Source organism: Furipterus horrens, unplaced genomic scaffold (genome assembly GCF_987537825.1).
Source record: "Furipterus horrens unplaced genomic scaffold, mFurHor1.1.pri manual_scaffold_7, whole genome shotgun sequence".
In the NCBI taxonomy this organism is placed as follows: domain Eukaryota; kingdom Metazoa; phylum Chordata; class Mammalia; order Chiroptera; family Furipteridae; genus Furipterus; species Furipterus horrens.
This window is the reverse complement of record NW_028327177.1, coordinates 81,785,001-81,803,744: the sequence shown is the minus strand read 5'-3', so window position 1 is coordinate 81,803,744 and position 18,744 is coordinate 81,785,001. Positions and strand designations below refer to the sequence as shown.

The following is an 18,744-nucleotide window of genomic DNA, read 5'->3' as shown; positions in this document are numbered from 1 at the left end:
TGAGGGCACTGGGGCCCAAAGAGGAATTTCTATGAGCATCTGTCTTGGCCTGGCCTGCTTTAAAATTATGCCCATGGTTTAGTCCTAGTCTGAGTTACACCCAACATGCTAAAACACTGGGTCTCTGAGCCTTTTGTGTGATGCTGAATGGTATTATCGGAGTTCTGATAAACCGAAGCTAATGACCTAACAGAGGTCTCATTTGACTCTTAGCTAAAAATCAATTAATTTGCCTGTAGATTAAGGTTTTGGAACAATACTAACTTGCAAATGTAATAAACAGAGGGAAGCAGCATGCATCAGTGATACTTATATAAAACCCTTAATACATTATTAAAATTCTTAACATCTAAAGTCCACTAGTAGGTTGCAAATTTATTTTAAAACACAAGGATTTTTTGGTCATTGTTCTTTTGAGCAAATAATTTAAGACTCTATCTGTATTAATTTTATATATGAAGTATAGACTACTTATTAGTATACCAAGTTATGATTCTATCAGAAATGACATGTAACTAAGACTAACTGAGCTTTCTTAATTCAGTATTCCACTAGAAAAAGTGCTGCCAACCCTTGGAAACATTGCATAGTGCCTGCTTGCAAATTATTAGAATTCATGCAATTTGGGGAAGGATAATTTGTTACCAGTGTATCATGAGTGTTGCTCGAATTATTAGTGATTTTCAGTTGCTGTTGTCCTTGCTTTTAAAATATAAATTAGTGTTGGTTAAGTTTCATCATTATCAATTAAGTTTGTTGTGGGCTATTTTGTTAACCTTATAGTCTGTAATGATGCATATTTACATATTTTAGATTTTAAATTTGCTGAGGACTGGACTTAAGACATTTCTGAATTGTGGTACAGAAATGATTCATCTATATCCTTATTGTAAAACACATATATATAAATCACTCTTAAAATTATCTGTATGCTGACACATCTTTGATAATACATTGCCTGTGAACCTATGCAACATAAGTCTCAAGATAAGTAAATCTTTTTTTAATGTTCATAGGGCATTATTTTATAACTATAAGCATGTTAATAGATTCATATTATTTTATAAAAGTAATTGGTGATTCATAAATATAGCCTCCAAATATTTATTACCTAAGTATCTTTACACTGGAAAGTGGAAACAGGTAGGAATTTGATATTTCATATCCTCAATGTGCTGTGGTAAGGAAAACTTGAACACCAACCAGTGTCCTATGAAGAAATTGTAACTAGAGAAAAGTCTATCATAGAACTCTGAATTTTAAAATATATGATATAAAAAAATAAAATAAAGCCATTTTTTTTCTGAAATAAAATGATGAGCTATAAAACAGGAGAATATGCTATATGGAGGTCTCCCAGATGATGTCATATTAAGTTCAATTGTCTTCGTAGGTTCTTATATCTCTTTATCTGATGAAATGCAAGATGGCATGTACCAGACATGTGTTTGAGATACTAGGTCACTGGGTGAACATTTGTAGGATAACATTTTTGACAGCGTCTCCTAGGATTGTTGAGAAGTAAAAGCAGATTTATGACATATATGCTGCCAAACTCCTGCCCTCTCTCTCTCCCAGGTTCAGTAATCAATCACAGTGATTGTTCCCACAGAACCTAGATGTGATTTCAGAGTCTTTCTCAGTTCTTTTCCAGGCAGCACCTATTAACCGATTGACACTGGCATGCAGCTGAGAGTCTCTAACCACCCCTGATGTCACTTAACTAAATGAGTTTCCCCACAATCCCTCTCTTATCCAAAAACTGCCTGCCATAAAACAATTCATTAAAAAATAGGAAAATGAACCAAATTGCAATTAAATTTAAATTTAAGTAGCAACACATGTCTAGTAACTACTGTTTGAGATAGTGCAGCTTTAGATGATTCTGTTGACTTCTGAGAGTTGCAGAACTTCCTTTTCATTACTTCCAGAATTTTCAAATTCTTTTTCCCACTCTTCTCTAACTCTATGTCTAATATGCAGGGCTGCTTGTGATATGAGCTCTAACCAAACAAGGTGCTTTGTAATTATAAAATATGAAACAGTTTATTCTGAGCAGAGAAGGTTTGGGAAACCTTCATGAAGGGCTGATTTTGAGTTGGGCTTTGGATGTTTGGTAGAGAGTGAGCTAGTAGCAAAGAGTCAAGGGTGGTCTATTTCTCTAAAGGGAACAGAACAAGTAAAGGCTTAGAGGCAGTTAAGAGGAATAAGGGGGTGTAAGGGGATGGTGTGGAGTGGTGGATCTGGATTGCTGTTGGCCCTAACCTAGTTAGAAAACCTTTGTATTACTCCACTTGAAGAGAAAGCAAGATTATTTCTTTGTTATTTTTTGTAATCTAATGTGCACTCATGACCACAGGTAAGATGGAAAGAAAGAGCCCCCTATCTACAATTAGAGTTTCTATGGAAAGCAAGTAAGTTAATTAACAAAAGTGCACCATGGCCATTCAGGCTAGACTCTCGGAGTCCCTTGAGGACTTTCACACTGCTTCCCTGACCATATCCTCAGCTCTTTGTAGAGGGAACCCAGCACTCTGGCAGTTCTTCACACAGTATCTGGGGCACATGGTCAGGGCCAAATAAATACTTGCTGAGTAAATTAAAGAATGAAGGATCCCAAGTAGTTAACATTTCATTGAATCCTCACAGTAACCTTGTGAAGTAGGACATTTTTCCATTTTACCAATAAATAATATCTTAAAGAAAAGTTAATTAACTTTCTTTGAGATCATAGAGTTTGGGAGGGCAAATTGAGAGTTTCTCTACCTCTGAATAATGGTTCGGTTTACTGAGTCTGTGCTGTGTGTGAGCTCCAAAAGATGCTGCTTCTGAAGATAGACATTTGATCTGTACCACAGCCCTACTCAGTTGGTACTGTGACCCCATTGTACAAAACACTGTAAAACATGGACAATAATGAAAAAGCTGAGAAGAAAGCTGAGACTATGCACTGACTCTCAGTCGATTGCTCCTTCCATCACAACCAGGTACTGCTTTTTGGAATATCAGTCCAGTAGTCTTGGTCAGTTTAACTTACAAAAACATAGATTCTTTGTTGCGAACCATAGTTCTGCATTCACAGGCCACTGTGACCCAAGCATTTAGCTTGGGCATACCACACAATAATTCTGAATACTGTGGCAGAGTAATGCTTCAGTCTTAATTTTCCTATGTCAACAGGCCTGCCTGGAAGCATGCTTTCTTATTGGATTAATAGCACCTAATTTTCAAGTATTTTTTTATAAGCTGTTGTCTCCCAACACATTTTTTCAGAGTTTGGAGGCCCTGTTTGTGCTCCAGGCATGGAAGCAGCAGTATAGGATAAATCTACATTTATTAGACTCAGTCTTAGTGTAGATTTTCTGCTTACTTAAAATGAAGGTATAAATCATTCATGCTGGAAGAAAATTCTCTGTAACTGCAGTTTAACTTTTTGATTTTTTTTTTTGACATTTATCATGTTGAGACTTTATGAATTATCTAGAATATTGTAAAGTGGGCTGAACTTTCCAGTAAGTGGTTTGATAATTTGCAACAGTGTTTTTTTGCAAAAATATGAATTTGCTGTCTTTCAAATAAAATTTTCTAGATCCATAGCCCAATAATGTGTTCGGTAGAATGTGTTATGTAATCAGACCTGAAGTCTCCCTTGGAAATCCTCTTATCATCAAAATAAATCTCTTTCTTTATTTCTGAAATAGCCACATGGCCAGTGATGGCAGATTCATCTCTGCCATCACACAGTTCACTCTTTCTATGATTATGCCATTCCTGTCATTGCTAATCAATGATGGCACTCCGTATTTCTTTCCAGATTTAACCTCTGAGTCCTTCCAAACAGTGTTTTAATAACTGATTTATTGAAGGAGGAGGAATGGTTTCAAAAACAATAATGAAAACTACCCTCAGAACTGTAATTATGCAGCACTTACTATGTCACATATTGTGCACACTATGTACATTGGACTTGCCAGTTTAATTTTGAAATGAAACATACTGTCCATTTTTTATCTAGGCTATGCTCATATATAACTGGTTTCCCCCCTCAATATGGACCATGTAATTTATTTAAAATTAATGATTTAAATGATTAAACAAGTTGATACATATAAAGTACTTAGAATGATTCCTGGAGCAGAGTAAGTACACATCATGTGTGTAGCATCTACATACATCATTGGGAATTAATTAATGAGTTGACTTGCTTGCAAGATTTTACATGACCTCAACCTTTTTATCACCAGTGACTCTTGACTAAATAGTTGTAGGGGTAGGAGAAAGTTAGTATACAAGGAAAACCAGGAGTTCATATCCCAGCTATATTTTTATAACATTATTAGCTCTAAGTATGGGTAATTCAGTGTCACTTTACCTCCCTTACCCATAAAATGGGGATTCCTGTTTATAAATCCCTGTCTTAAAGGCTTATGTGAGAAATAGAGAAGATATCTGTTCTACATCTGCCATCTAGTAGGTGTCTAGTACATGGCATCTCATTATATTGTTATATAAATATATGACTGCCAAAGTTAAGATAGTATAAAAGGATTGCTTCATGCTAACACATCCACTCATAATATTTTACTGTATAAAATGGATGCACATAGAAACTTTACAACTTGGGCTTATTTACTCACTTTATGAACACATCTGAGTTTTCTAATAATTTTCATGTACTCAGCACAGACAAGAGAAAGGGGTTTATGGCTAATCTCTACTCTGGAATCCATAATGGTTAGCCTTGAGTTCTATGTCAATATGAACAGGTCAATAATTACAGTATCCTTCCTTCCAACAGCATGTTGTATATGTAATTACTTAAGAAGGTATTCTAATCAGTAAGTTTGGTAGAGTCTGTATGATCCCAAATAATAGGAAAGTCTGGTTAATTTATTTAAACATCTGGCCAATAACTCATTAATAGAAAACAGTCCACGAATCAGCATTAGTTCAAAAGTTAGTATTGGTGCTTTGTGATTCTCAAAATGGATTATAAGTCTTTTATAATTTTATTAAAAGAGCTACTAGTCAAATTAAATTTTATACCATTTGTCAATACTTCCATAGGTGTTTTTTCTTTTCATTAACTATGTTGTTATAATAACCCATTAACTCTTTATCATAGGACCCAACTACTAAAGGAAGAAACCCAGGTGTATACTGATAAACACATTAGTACTTAAATGTACATATGTTTCATCACAGGATACCATATTTGTGTATTTTTATGTATACACCATATTTTCTACTCTAAATACAATATGATACCTTGGTGTATTAAGGGTTACCTTAGCATCATGGTGTCTAATATTTTGAAACTTAGTGAAAAAAAAAAGTGCCAATGTTTCTTAAGTTTTAAATCTCTAGTAATTTGTGATAACATGAGAGAATAGACTATACAGATAGATTAAAGATGATGATAAATTTGCAGTTAGTGTTTCAGAGTCTCTTAAGAACCATACACAACAGGGAAGAACCCTCCACTGAAGAGGTCAAAGCCCCACAGAAGCCTTGCCAAGTTATTTAGTAAACTTTATTATCTCTTTTTTACTGTCCTCATTAACATACTTCAAAAACGCTATTAAGTATTTCTGGCGAGCAGAAGATCAGAGTAATTTTACAATAGTGTAAAGAATTTATTATCAGCTTCTCATGAGTCTATTTATATTCATTTTAACACTAATAGTTTGGCAAAAACAAACCAGAGTTAATTGTATTTAATTAAATTGTTAAAAACAAGGGTAGTTTATTATTACTGTAAACAGAAGACTCTATTAATGTACTTGTTTGTGTGAATATCTGGTATAAAGTTCTTTCTTCTGGACATGGTATTATTCATCAACAGCAATATAAAATGCTGATTCAAGGAAGTTGTCATTATATTAGAACAATCAGAGTTGGAAGCTTCAGATAGTAATTGTAATCTTACATACAGTGTTAGGTAAATACAGTGGGGTTCCTGCCAAAGCAGACATCCCTGTTTTTTTATACTATACCTCATGAAGAGCTCCAACCCTCTTTCCTTCTTTGGAGGGGTTGTTTGGGAGGGGAAGTAAGATCTGGATCAAGGTTTCCATTAAACAATATATATTTGAAATGAGAATGGAAGAAGTAGGAAGGGCTATACCAAGACTTAGGGATGGATTTTGAACAGCAAAGAATTCTAGTCATTATGAAGGCCTGGAAGCAGACAGGAAGCTACATTAGAAAAATATGAAGAAGATCAGATCAGGAAAAAGATATACATTTGACATTGATTAATGAATGTACATAAAAAATGTTTTTAAGAAGCAAGGAACAATAAGTGAAGTTGACATTGGAATAAAAAATTAATTTAGCATTTCTGCTTCTCCTCTTGTATCCAAGATCATATATGTATATTAATACTATGTGCCTTGCATTATGTTAAGAATTCTATATTATTTCATTAATCATTATACTTGCCACTGTGAGGCACCTTCGGAAAGTTTAAATAACTTGCCCAAAAGCACAGTGAAAAGAGGTAAAACCAGGTTTTGAACTTGGGTAATTTGGTTCCAGATCCCATGTTTTTAATGACTATAATACTGAAATTCTTTGCCTCTGTTAGTATCATTAGTTTTAATTATGATGGGCAGTATTAAGATGGAAATAAATGTACTTAAGAATAGGCTATGTCAGTGATTTTCAACTGGTGTACCCCAAGAATTTTCAAGGCACACAATTCCTGACTACTTAGGAACATTGATGTCTTTTCCTTAGATTATCAAATAAAAAATATGACAACAGTCAACACAACAATAGCCATCCAATGTGAATGAATCAAAATTATACTTATTTTTTTATCATACTGGCAAAAAATATATTTTTTGGTGTGTCATGGAATTTTTGTAATTAGTTTATGTTTGCCGTGAGATGAAAAAGGTTGAAAATCCCTGGGCTAGGTGATGCTATGGTGACCAATCACCTTCAAGTCTGAAAGGCTTAAGGCAATAAAAGTTATTTCTTGCTCATGTACTGTGCACTGAGGTTGAGTGGAGACTGTGCTCCATGTTATCTTCAATCCAAAACTAGGAGCAGCATCTATTAGAATTTGTACTGTTCACTGTGACAGAAAAAGGAGAGTTTGAAAGGGGAGGAAAATTAATTTCTTTCTACCCTTCTACGTTCTTCTGGCTGAACTAATCATCACATTAACATGAGATAAATTAATAGGAGAAATTGACCTAATTTATTACATAAGGGGGTGTCCTATGAATATGGGACCCAGGGTCAGACCAGGCAGTTAAAGCTTACATGCCACCATGAGCTAAGAAGAAATAGGGGGTAGCTTTTTGTGACTTCGGAGGGAGGAAAGGCAATTCACATGGAGATGGAAAAGCAAATGTTTAAAACTAAATGTATTTTGGGCCATTTTAAACAATGGGACACAAAGATGACTTGATCAAAGGGCCTTGCTAGGTCCCTCTCTATCGCACACTAGTTCAGATTGAACTATAGTGCTTTGTGATGATAGCTCCCTTCCCCGAGCAGTTAAAGGGAAGTTCAAAAGTTTTTCATGAGTCTTTTGTTTCTTCCAAATAACAAGCTTAAAATAATCAATATTTTTAAAAAGTATATTTTGGGATGGCAAGTTCTGCTCTGCCTCAGAATTTGAATAAGAAGTTTCACAGTCTGAAAGCTAAGTTAGTAGATTGCTCCATATTTCACTGAATCAATTATTCAGTTCTGAGAACAGGTCAGTTGCATTAAACAATTGTGTCTCATTTCAGGAGGTAGTGATGCAGGTGGGATCCCAAATAGGCCTATGTTGTGTAAGCAATCAATCAGGTATTTAATAAGAGGCATTTCTTATTACGGAAACAAAAGAAAAATCGGAGCGTTATAAAACCGGTATCTAAGTCCTGAGTTCGGCCAGGGGAATTTCTGGATGTCAGGCTTGAGAAGTATTTTGCAGTTTGAAATGTCTCTGATGATGTCATTGGGTATTCAAGCAAATTTTTAGTGGCCTTCACAGCATCTGGCATGGATTGTTTAAGCATGATATATTGTAGCAATTTCTCTGAAGTTGTATCAGGTCTATCTTCAGTTTTCAGGGCTTCAGGAAAAAGGCAGTGTAAGTTTTCAATGATTCCAAGTCAAAAGTGGGAGAAAATTTTAAATGTTAGAAAGTTAAAGGCAGTCACGGCCAGGTAGCTCAGTTGGTTAGAGCATCATCATGATTTGCCAAGGTTGTGGGTTAAATCCTGTGTCAGGGCATGTAGAAAAATCAGCCAATGAATGCATAAATTGGTGGAAAACAAATCAATGTTTCTCTCTCTGTCCCTTCCTCTCTCTCTTTCAAATTAATTTTAAAAGTTTCAAGCAAATATTTGAGGAAACTAGAATTCAGGATACAGTCCAGTTTATAGCTAATAAGAACCTCAAAGAGGTTAATAAAAATAGAATTTAATATCCATACTTATGTATTAGTGTCTATTGAAACATTTTTTCTCTCTAAAATTATCTTTTATTTTACCAAAGGTAGACAAATTAAGACTTCTTTATTTGCAAAATAAGTCTAGTTTTAATAAACCTGTCCTGGTATTTGTATAAATACAATAAGAAGAGCTATTGATCATGTAGGATCTTTTAAATATGTTAGCCACCAGACTTTGCCCGTGGTATCTTTAGTTTGGGTGAATTCCTCTCTTCTCAAGGTTCCCTAAATATCCTGAAGTTCCTGATCCTGGCAGGCGTAACTTTTCTTACTTACCTGCTAAAGCTGCTGGAAACCCTGTAAGCAAGATACAAGGCTGTTTTTCCAAGGGGTTTTTCATTGGCTTTTGTCAGTCCATCTTGATTCCTTAAGGTTGTCTGGTCATATATGACTCTATGCATATCTCAAATATGACATTCCAGTTAAAGCCTTCCTAGTATCATGAGTTTCCAATTGTGTCTTGATACAAAGAGAACGTGTTCTTATTAAACTTATGCAAATAACTATATTGCCATGAAGAAAAAGAATACTAAAAGCTTCCAAATTCTTCAGTGATCAGGTAGAGGAAGAAATAAATGTTTTAATTCATTGAAAGGTATAATTTACCAAATTGTTCTAAATCATAGATAGCTTAAGAGAAAAAGTTTCCTTGGGTTGGCAAACAAAGATTTAAAAAATCAGTAATATTTCAAATAAAAGTTATAAAAGTTATAATCATACTCATCATTCAGTCCCACATAATTAATTCTTGTTTATCTTGATATTTTATTAATAGTTTTATGAAGCCATCATGTTTTTCATTGGATTTCTGTAATTTTTTTAACCTAGTCAATGTATGATCTGAAAGTTAATCAGACACCTGTATTGCAGTGTCAGAGTCCTCTTTGTAAATCTCTCTGAAGATAAAATATGTATGCAAAACCACCACAGTAATACAATAACTCTCCATAAATGACAAAGACTTAAAATACTCATGGTTAAGATAATGCAGTTGACAGGGAATTTACTTATGGCATACAGCATGTTAAAAAAATAACTAGAATTACAAGTGATAACATTATACCAGGGCATTTCAGAATTTTAGAAATTTCATACATTTTTAGAATATTTATATTAATAATATTATCCATATAATATATTCTAGAAGTTTATAATCATCTTTTTGAAAATGCTTCCCATGAAATTCAGTATACCCAATAAGGCTAACTAGTTTAATATTTCTCTTTTTTAAAGAGAAAAAATACATCTTTTGAGGTATTCCAAGGGGCCCTCTGGAATACCTGAGTTATATCCAGTTCAAGAAAAAGACTGTAAAATTTGAATATTGAAAAGTCACTTTTTTTGGTCAAAATATGGCAAAATGTTTGGATATTTGATGAAAAAGACCACAGATCATTATGAAACAATACCAACTATCCATTTAAACAAACAAACAAAAAAATCAAAGGCAATAACAGAAGGTTACATGATTGTTAGCAAAACTTTAGCTTTTACTACTGAAGAATATACAGTTATTAAATAATTAAAGATCTGATTAAGACAGCATAAAACATAGAAAATTATTCTGATAAAACACAGAATATTTGCTTGCTAGGCAGGAAACTTCTCACAGTATGTTATCAGGACTAGACTAAGTCCAGAAAATCTTGTTTCAATCACAAACCTCCCACAACTTCCCTTGCATAATTTAATTTGTCTGTTGTTTCCTGATTCAGAAATACTCGGGTTATTTTTGGACACATCACTTTAAAATTACCTCAAAAATGTATACTTTCTATTAATAAAAACATTATTTTTTATATTTTAATTGGAATTCTCAACAGTTAGAAATCTTGATTTCTAATGACAATAAAAAGTAGGGAATTATGAATGAGACAGCATTCCAGAGATTGGCAAACTCATGAATACATTTGATAAGATTTAGAAACATAGACTCTTTTATTGACAAATGTTATTTCATAATTTTTAGAAATATGTGCTTCCTCAACAAAAGTGCAATATATTTTTATTAACAGATCCACATTGCCAAAAATAAACTTAGATTTATTTACTAATTAATTTTTTACCAAATTATCTTATTTGGTAATTATTTAGCTAGTCAATGAATTCTATCATTTAACTTAGTAAAGCTCTAAGGTTCTGAGTTGCCAAAAGATTTTGGAAACTTTTTAAGTACATATACTCTAACATATAATTATTGCTCAAATGTTTTTTTTCTCAAAATCTTTTTATCCTACTTAAACTATTTAGCTTATTAATCCTTAACAATTATGTTGACATTATCCATGAAAACTCCATGAGATATCAATCATTTATCATCACAAGCTTTATTCCTGCTGAAAAATTTTGTAGGAGGTAATCTAAGCTTCTTTTTGAAAACCTAGGTAAAGTAAAAGTATAATATTTAAATCTAACTCTAAAAACATGCCTATTTTCATTAAATCAACAAATGTAAATTAGATTTTATTCTAAATATTTTCCCCAAATCACAGAAACCTGAAGTGTGTTTGTATTAGTTTCTATTATTTTTTTGAGAATTTTTATATAAAGATGTTTTTGTTTAAGTCAATTAAAGTGTTTTTTTTTTACAAGTTAGCAATATTATCCAGGGGTAGAAAAATAGCATATCATACATAAAACATACAGACAAAGACAAACAGCGATCACAAACACAAACAGTTACTAATATTTGTAGAGAAGACACTTAAGATTTTTTATTTGCCCTTGACAAATTTTTTTTTAAGGAGGCTGGAAGGATAAATTTAGGCAAGGAAGACATTTCAGCCACTTATGCTTTTAAAAATTTCATTTTCCATTTTTTCCCTTTAATTTGCTCAGTCTCAGACGGTTCTGGGCTGTGCTTACATTCCTGATTATCCATGGGAGGGTCTGGGGAGTTGCTGAAGAGACTTTAAAAAAATTCTTACCAGACTTTGAAAAATCAGGGGAATTGAACCTGCAACCTTTTAGTTTACAAAAAACTAACTGAGACACACCAGCCAGAGCTGGAAGCTGGAAGCCTTTTAAATTTATCTAAACTTGGGTAAATAGGATGATTTGTTCAGGGTCCTTTAATGTAAGGGGTCAGGTAGGCACTCTCTTTTTCCCATCCAGCCTTTAAAACTGCTATATTAAAATATTTATTTGACCCTATTAATGTCCATTTTATTCACCTAGTTTTTAATAACTATCTAAATATTTTCATTTTGCTAAGATTAGTTCTGTAACTTTCTTTTGTGTTTTCTGTTTGTTCCTTTCCTATTAATATTAGCTTTATTCACCTTATTTTTTTCTTCTTAAGTGCCAGACAGTTATGCTTTAGTTATTGATTTATTTTTAAAACTGACTGCAAATATCTTAAGGACATTAGAAAGGGGTCTGAGTGGACTTTGACATTTTAAAGAGATTTTTATTTATTAATTTTTTTAAAGAGGGGGAAGGGCAAAAGAGAGGGAGAGAAACATCAATGTGTGGTTGCCTCTCTTGCCCCCAGCTGGGGATCTGGCTCTCAATCCAGGTATGTGCTCTGACTGGGAATCAAACCAGTGACCCCTTGGTTTGCAGGCCAGTTCTCAATACCTTGAGCCACACCAACCAGGGCTGGATTTTGATTTTTTGTTTTCATTTCTGTCCTTCCATCTCGTTGAAGGAGTCTTAATAGCTAATCATTATATGAAATGAAAACTCTCTGAAAAATTTTTAGTTTAGAAGTTTTTCTGATTCAAAGGAGCCATCATTTGGCCATTGACAATGAGCAGGATTGTAAAACAATTCTATAGTTTGAATAAAAATTCAAACAAATAAACCTTTTATGGGTTAACCAAGGAAACAAGAAGTATCCACAAGGGAGTGAAAACGATGCAGCTCTCACAAGACCCCCATCCCCAAAATTCACTCCAGTGTTAGCTTAAGAGAGATGAAGTGTCCTGTCTTTCAACAGCTGTTCTAAAACAGGGAATCACATCTTCCCCCTTTGAACAGAATAACATTCTAGATTCCCTAAGCTTGGACCCACGTCTATTAAGCTGCCCATCAGATGCATCATCCAGTTCTCAGAGAAAGTAAAATGAAAGGGTCAACAGAACACAAGGGTACTCAAGCTGAACTTTAATAGAGTGACATTGCCCCAGTAAACTAGTTTCATTAATGTTTTCTCTTGCTAATCTAAATTTAGAAAGGACATTTTTATTACTTTATTTTTACCCCCTGCACCCATAAATAGAGATCCCAGGAGACTAAAAAGATGACAAAAATCTTACCTGTTGGCCAGCTCGACTGTCAGACACCCAGGTTCTCTCAGCTGCAGTTGTCTTAGGAAAATCAGTGTCCAGCCGGGAGAACTTCCAAAACTGTGGGGAGTGGAGGGAAATGAATTCCTTCCTACCCTTCTAAGTTTTTCTGGCTAGTCTAGTTAATGTGAGATAGATTAACAAGAGAAAAGGATCTAGTTTATTTGGTATTTACAAAAGGGTTTCCCTAAGAATATGAAACCCAATGGCGTATCAGGCTTATATGCTGCATTGAGCTATGGAGAAGGGGAAAGGGGTATTGGTTTGGGACTTCAAAGGGCCAGAAGGCAATTCACAGGGAGATGAGATGGGACAGCCAGGTCATCTGTAACAGTGGCACACAAAGAAGTCTCTAATCAAAAGGGTCTTGCTAGGTTTCTCCCTGTCTAACACATACTAGTTCACACTGAACTACAGTTATTTATGATGATATTTCCTTTCCAGGAGTGGGGTTTTCATCTAATAGCTTTTAGGCAACCAAGGAAAATATCCAAGGCTTATCTGAGTCTTTAGATTCTTGAAAATAATCAATATCTAAAAATGCATATTTTGGGGTGGTAAACTTTTCTCAACCTACAAGTAACATTAGCAAATATGTGTTTCAGCTTGGAAGTTACGCATGTCACTTCTTCTCCCACTCATTGGCCAAATTTGGTCATATGGCTCAACGCAGTTGTAAGTGGCCAAGCAGAGCAATGCTACCATGTGTCCATAAGGCAGGTAGTGAGAGGCACTTGGTAAACAGCATTCATGACAACCATAAAACGCCTTAGTGGCTAGAAAATATTTTCTTTATTACAGTTATATTTCATTTTTTAGATGTCCAAGTTAAGATAGCTTATTTTGTATCTATTTAAAAATTTAATTGTGTAATTTTTATTAAATTTATGGGGTGACATTGGTTAATAAAATTATATTAATTTCAGGCATGCAATTCTATAATATATGAGGTGTATACTGTATTGTGAGTTCACCACCCCAAATCACATCTCCTTCCATTACCATTTATTCTCCCTTTAACATCTACTCCCCCCATCCCATATCCCTCTGAAAACCACCATACTGTTGTCTATGTCTATGAGGATATTTTTTTGCTTAATTCCTTCAACTTTTATACCCAGCCTCCAAAAACCCCTCTCTTCTGATAGCTGTCAGTCTGTTCTCTGTGTCTAAGATTCTGTTTCTATTTGGTTTGTTAGTCTATTTTGTTCATTGAAGTCCACATATTAGTGAAATATAATGGTATGTGTCTTGCTCTGACTGGCTTATTTCACTTAGCATAACACTCTCCAGGTCCATCCATGCTGTCTGTCACAAAAAGTAAGATTTCCTTCGTTTTTTTATAGCTGGATAGTATTCCATTGTTTAATTGTACCACAGATTTTTTATCCACTTATCTAACAATGGGCACTTGGAATGCTTTCAAATTTTGGCTCTTGTAAATAATTCTGCAATAAACACAGGGGTGCGTATATTCTTTCAAATTAGTGTTTCAGGATTCTTCAAATTTATTTCCAGAAGTAGAATTTCAGGGTCATAAGGAAGTTCAATTTTTAATTTTTTTAAAGAACTGCATACTGTTTTCCACAGTTAGCTGCACCAATATGCATTTCCACTGACAGTGCATGAGGGATCCATTTTCTTCACTTCCTTGCCAACACTTGTTTGTTTATTTGTTAATGATGGACATTCTGACAGGTGTGAGGTGATATCTCATTGTGGACTTAATATGCATTTCTCTGATGATTAGTGATGCTGAGCATCAGTTCATTTTTCTATTGACCATCTGTATGTCCTCTTTGGAGAAGTGTCTATTCAGGTTCTTTACCCATTTTTTAAATTGGATTGTTTGTTTTCCTGGTGTTGAATTTTATAGGTTCTTTATACATTTTGGATATTAACCCCTTATCATTGATGAATATGTTCTCCTACTGAGTGTGTCATCTTTTCATTTTGTTGATAGTTTCCTGTGTAAATCTTTTTAGTTTGATATAGTCCTATTTGTTAATTTTTTCTTTTGTTTTCCTTGCTTGTGGAGATATATCAGGAAAAATATTGCTGTGAGAAGTGTCTGAGACTTTACACCTACATTTTCTTCTAGGATTTTAAATTTCAAGTCTAGTAATTAAGTCTTTAATCCATTTTGCATTTATTCTTTCATGTTGTGAGAAGATCATCTAGTTTCACCTTTTTTGCATGTATCTGTTCAATTTTCCCAACACCATTTAATGAATAGACTATCTTTACACTATTGTACGTTTTTGCTTTCTTTGTCAAATATTAATTGACCATTAAGGTGTGGATTTACTTCTGGGCTTTCTTTTCTGTTCTATTGATCCATGTGTCTGTTTTTATGCCACTACAATGCTGTGGCCAATAATATGGACTTGTAATATAGTTCGATATCAGGTAGCATGATTCCTCCAACTTTGTGTTTCTCTCTCATGATTGCTGTGGCTATTTGGGGTCTTTTGTAGTTCCTTATACATTTTGGGAATATTTGTTCTAGTTCTGTGAAATATGTCATTGGTATTTAAATAGGAATTGCATTGAATCTATACATTGCTTTGGGTAGTATGGAATTTCAGTGATATTGATTAGTCCTATCCATCAACACAATATAGGGTTCCACTTATTTGTATGTTTCTCAGTTTCTTTCTTTAGTGTCTTATAATTTCTGAGTACAGGACTTTTATGAAGTGGCACCCACAAAAATGGAATTATCTTATGGAGGGTGGGTCCTTTGTAGTACAGGCTTCTTCACTATGTGAATATTCTAGTAAGCCATCTGTATCTGTGTGCCAGCTCACGTTGTTGAGAGAGGGTGAGTTAGGCTTCAGTAAATTTTTTTGAAGACTCATGCAATGCATTTGCACATTTCATGATGTGTGGTTTATAAATGTACAACACACTCAGTGTTCAGAAGTTTTTGACTAAAAATAGCATGACCTCCATGCCCACCCTCACCATTCACTCAAACTCACCCCAAATAACTCCTCCAAATGAAAAAGTCCTCAAAGGGATTTTTGGATTAAAGGGAAATATTTGCCAATGTGGAAGAGGTGAAACAAAAAATGGTAGAAGCACTAAAAGGCATCAAAATCAATGAGTTCTAAAACTTTTGTGCAGTGGAAAAACATATCAGTAGGTTAATTGCATCAGATCGAGAACACTTTGAAGGTGATATGTTTAAACATGTAAGAATAAATATACAATTTTTTATAAGTAAATTTATGGTTTTTGGGTACTCTTCATATATTATTGGTTGAATTTATTCCCAGGTATTTTATTTTTTGATGTAATTGAAAATGAATTTGTTTTCTTAGTTTCCCATTCTGATAGTAGTTCATTATCAGTGTATAAAAAAGTAACTGATTTCTGGATATTTATTCTATATCCTGCTACATTACTGAACTTCTTTATCAGTTCTAGCAGATTTTTGGTGGAGTCTTTAGAGTTCTCTATAGACAGTAACATGTCATCTGCAAATAAGGACAATTTCATTTCTTCCTTTCCAACTGGATGCCTTTTACTTCTCCTTGTCTGATTGCTGTCATTAGGACTTCCAATACTATGTCAAGTGAAAGTAGTGAAAGCGGATATCCCTGTGTTGTTCCCAATCTCAAGGGGAACGCTTGTAGTTTCTGCACGTTGAGTTTGATGCTGGCAGAGGGCTTATCATGTATGCCCTTTATTATGTTGAGGTATATTCCCTCTTTTCCCACTTTTGCTGAGAGTTATTATCATAAGTATGTACTGCATTTTATCAAATGCGTTTTCTGCATCTATTGACATGACCATGTAGTTTTTATACTTCACTTTGTTTATGTGGTGTATCATATTTATTAATTTGTGTATATTGTACCAGTTTTTCATTCTTGGAATAAATTCCACTTGATCATGGTGTATGATCATTTTAGTATTGCTGGATCTAGTTTGCTAATATTTTGTTGTGGATTTTAACATCTATGTTCATTGGGGATATTGGCATATAATTTACTTTATTTGCAGTGTCTTTAGATATTTTTGGAATTAGAATAATGTTGGCCTCATAAAATGAGCCTGGTAATCTTCCCTCCTCCTGAATTTTTTGGAATAGTTTGAAAAGGAGAGGTGTTAATCCTTCTTGGAATTTTTGGTAAAATTCCCCTGTGTAGCCATGCAATTTAGGGCTTTTGTTTGTTGGGAAGTTTTTTCATTTTTTTTTTTTTAATTACTGCTTCAATTTCATTAGTTGTAATTTGTCTACTCGGTTTTCCTATTCCTCCTGATTCAGTTTTGGAAGATTGTATGTTTCTAGAAATTTATCCATTTCATTCAGATTTTCCAATTTGTTGGCATATAGTTGTTCACATATTTTCTTATATATTATGTATTTCTTTCACCCTGGCTGGTTTGGCTCAGTGGACTGAGCGTCGGCCTGCGAGCTAAGTGTCGCTGGTTCGATCTTCCAGTCAGGGCACATCAGAGAAGGAAAACGCTGACTCCAAAAAACCTCCGCTGCCTTGCGGCATACCTCTTCAGGGGAAAGGCTAAGGGAGTAAACCCCGACAGAAAATCCGGAGCCGGAGTCCCTAAGGCGGTTTGACGTTGTAGTCAACACCGGCAACTCCTGCGGCGCACCTGAAGCCAAGCTGTATTGACTCCGTCTTTCCCTTGGACCCTTCAGCTGCGAAGAGAGGGGGGGTCTGCTGCATGGGCAACAGCAGACCCTCCATATCACCCTGCCCAGGCTCTGTAGCTTCAGCTTCACTGGAGAGGACACTCCAGCGTCATCGCAAGATGTCGATTCAACACGGGAGGAGACAGATACCGTGTCACTCCCGAGTCGGACTGCACAGCCATTCTCGGCGGTGCAGATAGACTCTTAAGAAGCTACACCATCGTCTCTCGAGACGGACGGCTGCCGATACGATACGATACGATATGTATTTCTTTGGTGTCAGTTGTTACTTCTTTTCTTTCATTTCTGATTTTATTTATTGAGGTCCTCTCTCTTTTTTCCTTGATGAGTCTGGTTAAAGGTTTTTCAATCTGGTTTATCTTGTCAAAGAACCAGTTCTTGGTTTCATTGATCTTTTGCATTTTTTTTTTTTTTTTTTAGATTCTATTTCATTTATATCTACTTTGCTCTTTATTATTTCATTTTTTCTACTCATTTTGGTCTTTTGGGCTTTGTTTATTGGTCTTTTTCTAGTTCTTTTAAGTGTAACATAAGATTATTTATTTAAGTTTTTCTTTTTTGACATAGACTTGTAATGCTATGATTTTCCCTCTTAGGATTTCTTTTGGTGATTCCCTTAGATTTTGGGTTGCTGTGCTCTCATTTTCATCTGTTTCAAGGTATTTTTAAATTTCTTTCTTGATCTCATTGTTAACCCACTCATTATTTAGTAACATGTTATTTAGCCTACATGTCTTTGTGTGATCTTCAGGGTTTTTTCTCGTGATTGATTTCTAGTTTCATGTTTTTCTGGTCAGAGAAGATGCTTGATATGATTTCAATCTTCTTAAATTTACTGATACTAGTTTTGTGTCCTAACATGTGGTCTATTCCAGATAATGTTCCATGAGCACTTGAAAAGCATCTATATTCTGCTGCTTTGGGATGAATAGATCTGAAGATATCAATTAAATCCATCTAATCTAGTGTGTGATTTAAGGCTCTTGTTTTCTTGTTGGATTTCTGTCTTGAAGATCTATCCATTTAAGTCAATGGGATATTAAGTTCCTGACTACGACTGTGTTTGTATTGATCTTTCCCTTAATGTCCATCAAGATTTGCTTAGATGCTCCTATGTTGAGTGAATAAATATGTACAAGGATTATATTCTCTTATTGGATTGTTTCCTTTATCATTATGTATTGTCCTTCTTTGTCTCTTACTATAACCTTTATTTTAAAGTCTATTTTGTCAGATATAAGTATTGCTACCCCAGCTTTTTAAAAAATTTCCATTTTCATGAAATACCTTTTTCCATCTCTTTATTTTTACTC

General features: G+C 34.4%; 1 long non-coding RNA gene across 1 annotated transcript in view; it reads left to right on the top strand.

Moving 5' to 3' along the window:
- LOC150004709 (uncharacterized) overlaps positions 1-18,374 on the top strand; it is a 29,297-nt gene extending 10,923 nt beyond the window's left edge. Inside the window, exon 3 of the long non-coding RNA XR_016512307.1 lies at positions 18,307-18,374. This is a non-coding gene — a long non-coding RNA (uncharacterized LOC150004709). The remainder of the gene's footprint in view (positions 1-18,306) is intronic.
- The last annotated feature ends 370 nt before the right edge of the window (positions 18,375-18,744 follow it).